Here is a 9,451-nt window from a genome sequence, read left to right on the forward strand (position 1 = left end):
CTAAAACAATTGGACTTAATAGACATATATACATCACTTCATCCTAAAACAGCAGATTACACATTCTTCTCAAGTGCACATGGAACATTTTCAAGGATAGACCATATGCTGGGAAACAAGGCAAGCCTCTACAAATTTAAAAAAATTGAAATAATAACAAGCATCTTCTCTGATATAGTGCTATAAGGCTAGAAATTAATTACAAGAAAAAAGCTGAGAAAGGCACAAAGATATGGAGACTAAACAACACACTACTGAACAAGCAATGGATCATTGAAGAAATTAAAGAAGAAATAAAAAAATACCTGGAAACAAGTGAAAATGATAGCATGCCATACCAACTCATATGGGATACAGCAAAAGCTGTATTAAGAGGAAAATTCATCGCAATACAGGCACATCTTAACAAACAAGAAAAATCCCAAATAAGCAATCTTAAAGTACACCTAACTGAACTAGAGAAAAAAGAACAAATAAAGCCCAAAGTCAGCAGACGGAGAGAAATAATAAAAATTAGAACAGAAATAAATACTATGGAAACAAAAAAGGCAGTAGAAAGGATCAATGAAACAAAGAGCTGGTTTTTGAGAAGATAAATAAAATTGACAAACCACTAGCCAGACTTACAAAGGAAAAAAGGGAGAAAGTTCAAATAAACAAAATCAGAAATGAAAGAGGAGAAATAACAACAGGCTCTGCAGAAATACAACGGATTATAAGAGAATACTACGAAAAACTATACGCCAACATAATGGATAACCTAGAGGAAATGGATAAATTCTTGGACTCCTACAATCTCCCAAAGCTCACTCAAGAAGAGGCAGACAATTTGAACAGACCAATCACAAGGAAAGAGATTGAAACAGCAATCAAAAACATCCCAAAGAATAAAACCCCAGGACCAGATGGCTTTCCTGGGGAATTCTACCAAACTTTCAGAGAGGATTTAATACCTATCCTTTTCAAGCTATTCCAAACAATTAGGGAAGATGGAACACTTCCTAACACATTCTATGAGGCCAACATCACGCTGATACCAAAACCTGACAAGGACACCACAAAAAAAGAGAACTACAGGCCAATATCACTGATGAACATAGATGCAAAAGTTCTAAACAAAATTTTGGCAACCAGAATTCAGCAATTCATCAAAAGGATCATACATCATGATCAGGTGGGATTCATACCAGGGACACAGGGATGGTTCAACATCTGCAAATCAATCAACGTGATACACCACATCAACAAACTGAGGAATAAAAACCACATGATCATCTCAATAGATGCAGAGAAGGCATTTGACAAGATCCAACAGCCATTTATGATAAAAACTCTGAACAAAATGGGCACAGAAGGAAACTACCTTAACATAATAAAGGCCATATATGACAAACCCATAGCCAACATCATACTCAATGGGCAAAAACTGAACACTATTCCCCTGAAAACAGGAACGAGACAAGGATGCCCTCTATCACCACTCTTATTTAACATAGTACTGGAGGTCCTGGCCAGAGTAATCAGGCAAGAAAAAGGAATAAAAGGAATCCAAATAGGGAGGCAAGAAGTGAAACTCTCGCTGTTTGCAGATGACATGATCTTATATATAGAAAACCCCAAAGAATCCATTGGAAAACTCTTAGAAGTAATCAACAACTACAGCAAAGTTGCAGGGTACAAAATCAATTTGCATAAATCAGTAGCATTTCTATATTCTAATAATGAACTAACAGAAAAAGAACTCAAGAACACAATACCATTCACAATTGCAACAAAAAGAATAAAATACCTCAGGGTAAATTTAACTAAGGAAGTGAAAGACCTATATAATGAAAAGTACAAGGCCTTTCTGAGAGAACTGGATGACGACATAAGGAGATGGAAAGACATTCCATGCACATGGATTGGAAGAATAAACATAGTTAAAATGTCCATACTACCTAAAGCAATCTACAGATTCAATGCTATCCTAATCAGAATCCCAAGAACATTCTTCACAGAAATTGAACAAAGAATCCTAAAATTCATAGGGGGAAACAAAAGACCACGAATTGCTAAAGCAATCCTGAGCAAGTAAAACAAAGCTGGCTGAATCACAATCCCCGAGTTCAAAACATACTACAAAGCTACAGTGATCAAAACAGCATGGTACTGGTACAAAAACAGGTCCACAGATCAATGGAACAGAAATGAAAGCCCAGAGATAAAAACCACACATCTATGGACAGCTAATCTTCGACAAAGGAGCAGAGGGCCTACAATGGAGAAAAGAAAGTCTCTTCAACAAATGGTGCTGGGAAAACTGGACAGCTACATGCAAAAGATTGAAAATTGACCATTCTTTTTCACCACACACCAAAATAAACTCAAAATGGATCAAAGACCTAAAGATTAGGCCGGAAACAATAAGTCTTCTAGAAGAGAACATAGGCAGTGCACTCTTTGACATCAGTTTCAAAAGAATCTTTTCAGACACTATAACTCCTCAGTTGAGGGAAACAATAGAAAGAATAAACAAATGGGACTTCATCAGACTAAAGAGCTTCTTCAAGGCAAGGGAAAACAGGATTGAAACAAAAAAACAGCTCACTAATTGGGAAAAAATATTTACAAGCCACTTATCCGACAAAGGGTTAATCTCCATAATATACAAAGAACTCACATGGCTTAACAACAAAAAAACAAACAACCCGATCAAAAAATGGGCAGAGGACATGAACAGACATTTCTCAAAAGAAGATATAAATATGGCCAATAGACACATGAAAAGATGTTCATCATCGCTAATCATCAGGGAAATGCAAATCAAAACTACACTAAGATATCACCTTACACCCATTAGACTGGCAAAAACATCCAAAACCAAGAGCGACAAATGTTGGAGAGGTTGTGGAGAAAAAGGAACCCTCATACACTGTTGGTGGGAATGCAAACTGGTACAGCCACTATGGAAAACAGTATGGAGATTTCTCAAAAAAGTTAAAAATAGAAATACCCTATGACCCAGCCATCCCATTACTGGGTATCTATCCTAAGAACCTGAAATCAGAAATCTCAAGAGTCCCTTGCACCCCTATGTTCATCGCAGCATTATTTACAATAGCCAAGACGTGGAACCAACCTACATGCCCAGAAACTGATGATTGGATAAAGATGATATGGTATATATACACAACGGAATACTACTCAGCCATAAAAAAAGAAAAAATTGGCCCATTCGCAGCAACGTGGATGGACCTCGAGGGTATTATGTTAAGCAAAATAAGCCAGTCAGAGAAAGACGAACTCTATATGACTCCACTCATAGGTGGAAGTTAACATATTGACAAGGAGATCTGATCGGTGGTTACCAGGGAAAAGGGGGGGTGGGGGGAGGGCACAAAGGGGGAGGTGGTGTACCCACAACATGACTAACAATAATGTACAACTGAAATCTCACAAGGTTGTAATCTATCATAACATTAATAAAAAAAAACAATTAAAAAAAAAACACTAAAATCCAAATTGGAAGTAGTTGCTCACAGAGGATCAAATCAGCCTTGTGACAAAACACATGGGAATCAAGTTTCATAATAAAACAAGACACAGAGAAGACAAGTGAGGGAAAAGACAGAAGAGATGAAATCTGTGGGAGAAAGAGAAACATGAACAAATATACAAAAACAATAGTTCAATTTATATCTGAAGCAGATAGGCTGCCCTCCCCACAACTTCTGGTCAAGTTAGATACAGAGAAGCTTATTTTCTGAGAGAATTTGGATAAAAATGAGCTGAAGTGTGGTAGGTACAGGGAGAAGACCCCCAGAAGGGCAGCACAGAGGGGTTGTGAAACATACTGTGAAGTTAAGTTCCTTCCATGATCAGGTGTGAGGCCTTGGCTTCCTTTTTCTCTGTGTCCTTGTTCCCTCATTTGTAAAAGGGACACAATATTGTCCATCTCACAGAATTAAACGTTACCTCTATTGAGCACACATAACAGTGCCTAACATACAGTAAGCAGTAAGTGAATATCAGCTCTTACAAGTTGGGGACATCAGTGCTCCATTTCAAAGGTAAAATACATAGTTGGGACCTCCTAATTTAGGATTCATTGCCATCAATGTTAAAATCAGTAAGCAATCCAGCTGGACTTTGGTCTAAACTATTCCCTATGCATTAGGTTCTGGTATTGTTTGGGGGACTGTCTTTACAGCAATGGCAATGCTTATTATTATCATTTTCATAAATATTTTAATGCGCATTCAGAGAAAGTAAATTAAAAATATATTGTCTGCTGCTAGGCTAATCCAGACCTTCTAAGTCAAGTTTTAACAAAGCATTGAGTGGAGAAACTTGTCCTCATCATATTATCATCTGAGTCCTCATTTAAATTCCTTCCCAGAATGCCTTTATCCACACTCCTCTCCTCCCATCAACAAAAAGTCTTGCTCTGGAATGCGGTAGTTCATCAGTTAAGTCAAGTCCTTTCCACATGATTTCCAGTTGAGGGCATCACCCTTCAGCACCAAGGAATGGCATAAAGGAAATAAGCATCTTTAGGCTGGAACATCTTGAACAGGACACAGGTAAATGAACACTGACTGGTGAATAACCTTGTTGGTCAGTATAGCTGAATGTGCGTCTACTCTCAAATTCCACATGTTGGTATCTTTCAGGATCAAATCTCTTTTTGTGAATACATTGGCTTCTGTTCAGATCTTAGCACTGATTACTTCTTACAATCTATTGCCAACAATTTATCAAAGTACTGGTTAACATAAACCTTTATGATTACTCATAAAATTACTGAGGCTCAATATTTATTTAGCCATCTTACTGTGGCCATGAATTCCACAAGGTGACTATTGGTTGGATAAAGAATTATTTATTTTACTGTGTTCTAAATTTACTACCCTCTTAATTTCCCTTAGTGTTTCTATGACAAACTTTATACTCAGGCATTTGGAAAGTCACACTCGTTCATCATGTTGCTCATAACTCATTTGCAATCTGAATAACATTCACGCTCTCCCCAATTTTGGGAATGTTTCCCTAGACCTTAACAGGTTTAAATGCCAAATTTTAAAAACAGAATTATGATATTTCATCACCTCATGAGGTTGAACTGTTCCTGTTTCACAAGTGCTTTAGATATTGTGGCTCTTTTTGCCAATTTTTGCACATTTTGTCTGAACACTAACGCATAAGATGATTCAAATAATCGTTCGATTAAATGTAAAATTATGCTTAAAATAATCAAAGTAAACAGATTTGCACTGCATTTCAAAAAATTATATCTATATAATTTATGTAAGCTCTTCTCATCTTGGCTTCATTATAAAAAATTATCTTGACTTAGTAGAGAATAAAAAGTTATACTCTAAAATTTGCACGGTGGCTATTTCTTGGGAGTAATTTTTTCTCAATTACTTTCAAATATTCCTCTGTCTTCTTCATTCCTATAATTTTTACTATTAAATTAAAATATTTATAAAGAAATAATGTTTTAAATAAAAATTTTCAGTTTTATGAAAATGCTACATTGTACAAATTAATATCCATTTATATTTCCCTATCTGAAGATACTGTTCATGTCACTGTCCTTATTTTTCATACCTTTTTTAAACAGCTTTGTTGAGATATAATTTACATATTTATGTCTATAATCCAATTGATTTTAGTGTATTCACAGAGCTCCATCATCATCACCACATCAATTTGAGAATATTTTCATTACCCCCAAAAGAAATCCCATAGCCATTAGTAATCACTCCCCATTCTCCAAACTCCCAAAGAGAAAGAAGGAGATGGGATGATGGAAGCAGATCTTGCAATGATGCAAGGAAGGGCTGTGCATCAAGGAAAATGGGCAGCATATAGGATTTTTAAAAGACAAGGAAATGAATTTTCCACAAGAGCCTCCAGAAAGGAATGGAGGCCTGTTGACACCTGGAATTTAGCTGACTGAGATCCATGGCAGATTTCTGACTTAGAGCACTGAAGGGAAGAAATTTATTTTAAGACACAAAATTTGTTACAACAGCAATAGAAAACTACCACACTAGTGTATAGAAACAAAATTGATTTCTGTGTATTGATCTTGTATGTCACAATCTTGCTGTACACACTTATTTATTAGTTTTTAGTGAATTCCTTAGGATTTTCTATATACAAGATCATATCATCTTCAAATAGACAAAGCTTTACTCCTCCTTTCCAACATGACCACCTTTTACTTCTCTTTCTCGACTAATTATCCTAAAACCTCTAGTACAATTTTGAAGTGTCAAGAGCAGAGATCTTTGTCTTGTTCCTAATCTTTGAGACCAGCACTCAGTCTTTCAGCATTAAGTGTGATGTTACCTGTGGGTTTTTCATAGATATTCCTTAAAGGTTAAGACGTTCCATTCGATACCTAGTTTGTTGCATGTTTTTATCTTGAAAGAGTGTTAGATTTTGTCAAATACTTTTTCTGTGTCTAGTGGGAGAATCATGTGATTTTGCCCTGTGTTTTAAGGGTAACTTGGATTTGTTTTAACCAGATATCATAAGATATGCAGACCAAAAATGACTGTTATGAAGGAATGAGTTTGCTCACAGTTCCCTAGACACAGGAGGCATGGCATGCTGTTCAGGGTCACATAGGGAAGCACCAGGGTTGGTCAGGAGGCAGAGAGAGTGGAGGAAAAACATGTGCAAGAATCTTTGTTGTAGTTTCTGCACAAAGAAACACGTGACACAGAGTAAGCAGATATAGGATTGGCTAATTTGAATAATTTCATTGGGTTCTAGGACAAAGGAACTGTCTCTAATTGTCCGATACCTGGATCTGGGGTAATTAGGGCAAGGAAATAGTAGCCCTGAGTGTGAGAACCAGATAGAGAAGGTGGTTGAGGTGAAGACTCTGGATTAGTTGATTGGTTTGCACATGAATGGTGCTCTTGTAGGTAAGTTGTTTGCTATCTCTAGGAATTGGCTAACACTGGGAGGGGCAGTCCTTCCAGGGTCAGTAAGGCCCCAGATATCAAAACATCAGAAAACAGAAGAATAAAAAGACATGCTTAAAACGCTCTGTATTCTATTGGAATGGTATATTGCATGAATTGATATTTGATTATTAAACCAAAGTTGTATTTCTGGGATAAATTCCACTTGATCCTGATGAATAATCCCTACATGTTGCTGGATTTTATTTGCTAGTATTTTGGTAAGGATTTTTGTGTCTATATTTATAAAAGATATTGGTCTACAGCTTTCCTTCTTTTTTTTCCTTTTTTTGTTATCAGGGTAATGATGACCTCATAGAATGAAATGGAAAGTTTCCCTACTCTCCTTTTTTTTCCACAAGAGATTGTGAAGAATTGGTGTTAATTCAATACCAAACACTTAAAATTTGATAGAATTCACCCATGGAGTCATGTGAGTCTAGTCTTTTCTTTGTGAAAAAATTTTAAATTGCCAATTTACTCTCTTTGCTTGTTATAGGCCTATTCAGATTTTTTGTTTGTTCTTGAGTCAATTTCAGTAGTTTGTGTCTTTTTAGACATTTTCCCCTTCTGAAATCTTTTGAGTCAATTTTTGTTTTTATTTATTTATTTTTTTGCTGAGGAAGATTCACCCTGAGCTACCATCTATTGCCAATCTTCCTCTATTTTTTGTATGTGGGTCACTGCCACAGCATGGCCACTGACATGTAGTGTAGGTCCACTCCCGAACCTGGGCCACCAAAGGAGAGCATGCCAAACTTAATGACTAGGCCACCAGGGCTGACCCCTTGAGTCAAATTTTAAAAGCATAATTTTATGTAAATTTTCAAATTTATTAATACAGTTGTGTAAATATTTCTGTACTAAGTTTTCTCTAGTTTATATTTGGTATTATGTCTCCTTTCAGTAAAACACAGTGAAAGACCAGGCAGAGGGGAACATTCAGCAAGGGGTTTTTTCAGAACAGACATGCAAATATTTATTAGGTTGTTCAACGTGAAATCGCCTTTTATAAAACTCAAAAATGGTCAAATATTGCTAATTTCTTATAGTTCTACCTTATTAGTTACCAAAAAATATTTCAGTATTGATCTGTTCAAAACTAAACTAAACTTGGTTGACCTTTCTTTTCCTATTGGTTGTTCTACTCCCTACATTAATCTGCTAATGCATAAAACACCTAAGCAAAAACAAAATCTTAGACACCTTGAGCCTCTTCCTGTTTTACCTTCTTCCGTACGAAGTCAGTCTTTAGTTACTGTAGACCCTTACATGTTAGTACAGCTTCACTTCTTATATCTACTCCTCTGTGTCCCCACAACATAGTTTTGGTTGAAGTCTACATTTTTTCTTACTTGGATTACTGCTCCTAGTCATTCCCTCTTCCCCCTCCTGAAATCCCTCCTCTACTATGCAAAGAGAGAGACTTTTTTTTCCCTGAATATAAAACATGTTTTCCTCTGCTTTAAAAACCTTTTACTGACTCAGTATGAAATCCAAACTGACTTGTAATAGCTTGAATTCCTCTTCAATGCCTTCCCACACCCCTTTCTGTTCTCTAAATTCCAGTGATGACAAGTTACTTCCAGTGACTCATTCCTCTATGATACCCATGCTTGTTCCATTTGGCTGTATGCTTTGGCAGCCCAGTGAACACATGCTCATATTTTAATTTTCAACTCAAATATCTACAACTGTACATAAGCTCTTCTGCCATCCATCCTGCCTTCCTATTAAAATTTACCAATTAGCTACATATCTTCACCCAACCCTGTACAAATCCTATCATAAATATTATAACACACTGTTTATAGAAAGCTATGAGGACACATGCAAATGCACACACACGTACACACAATTTGTATTCCTCTATGAGATTCCAAGTTCTTTGTAGGCAGCAACATGTCTTATTGGTACAATTATCTTAGTGTTTATTTTTTATTGGGGCTCACTTGGTAAGAACTGCAAAAAAAAGGAAAAGATAGATCTGTATATATTATGATGAGATGGAAGCAATTTTTAACAAACTAAAAGCTTCAACAAACAAATGTATCTTAATTTCAATATGGATTTCTTAGAACACTGTAGAAGAAGCAGAGGATTAGGCAGAAGCCCTGTAGGGAGGAAAGGAGTGGTGAGCGTGAAGGGCACAGGAATAAATAGATGAGAATCAATGAATAAAGTTGTTAATCAAGGCACAGCTTTCACCAACAAGAATGAAATAAGCTAGGATTTGAAGAGGATGTATGTTTATTTTATATTTAATGTTTTTTGTTCGTTTACATTTAATCTAAATAAAATTCCTATAGTATGACTAGAATTTTCTATCTAGGTCTATTGTGTAGTAATTAATAATAACTCAGAGACTTTTTTAATATTAATGAGACTGGTTAGTCATGTGATATCTTAAAGCAGAAATTTTTGAAAAGCTTTAAATATCACTTTTCCATATTTCTAAATTACAAAGACTTAGAATATCATGAGAA

The sequence above is a fragment of the Equus caballus genome, chromosome 4, assembly GCF_041296265.1.
Source record: "Equus caballus isolate H_3958 breed thoroughbred chromosome 4, TB-T2T, whole genome shotgun sequence".
Lineage (NCBI taxonomy): Eukaryota > Metazoa > Chordata > Mammalia > Perissodactyla > Equidae > Equus > Equus caballus.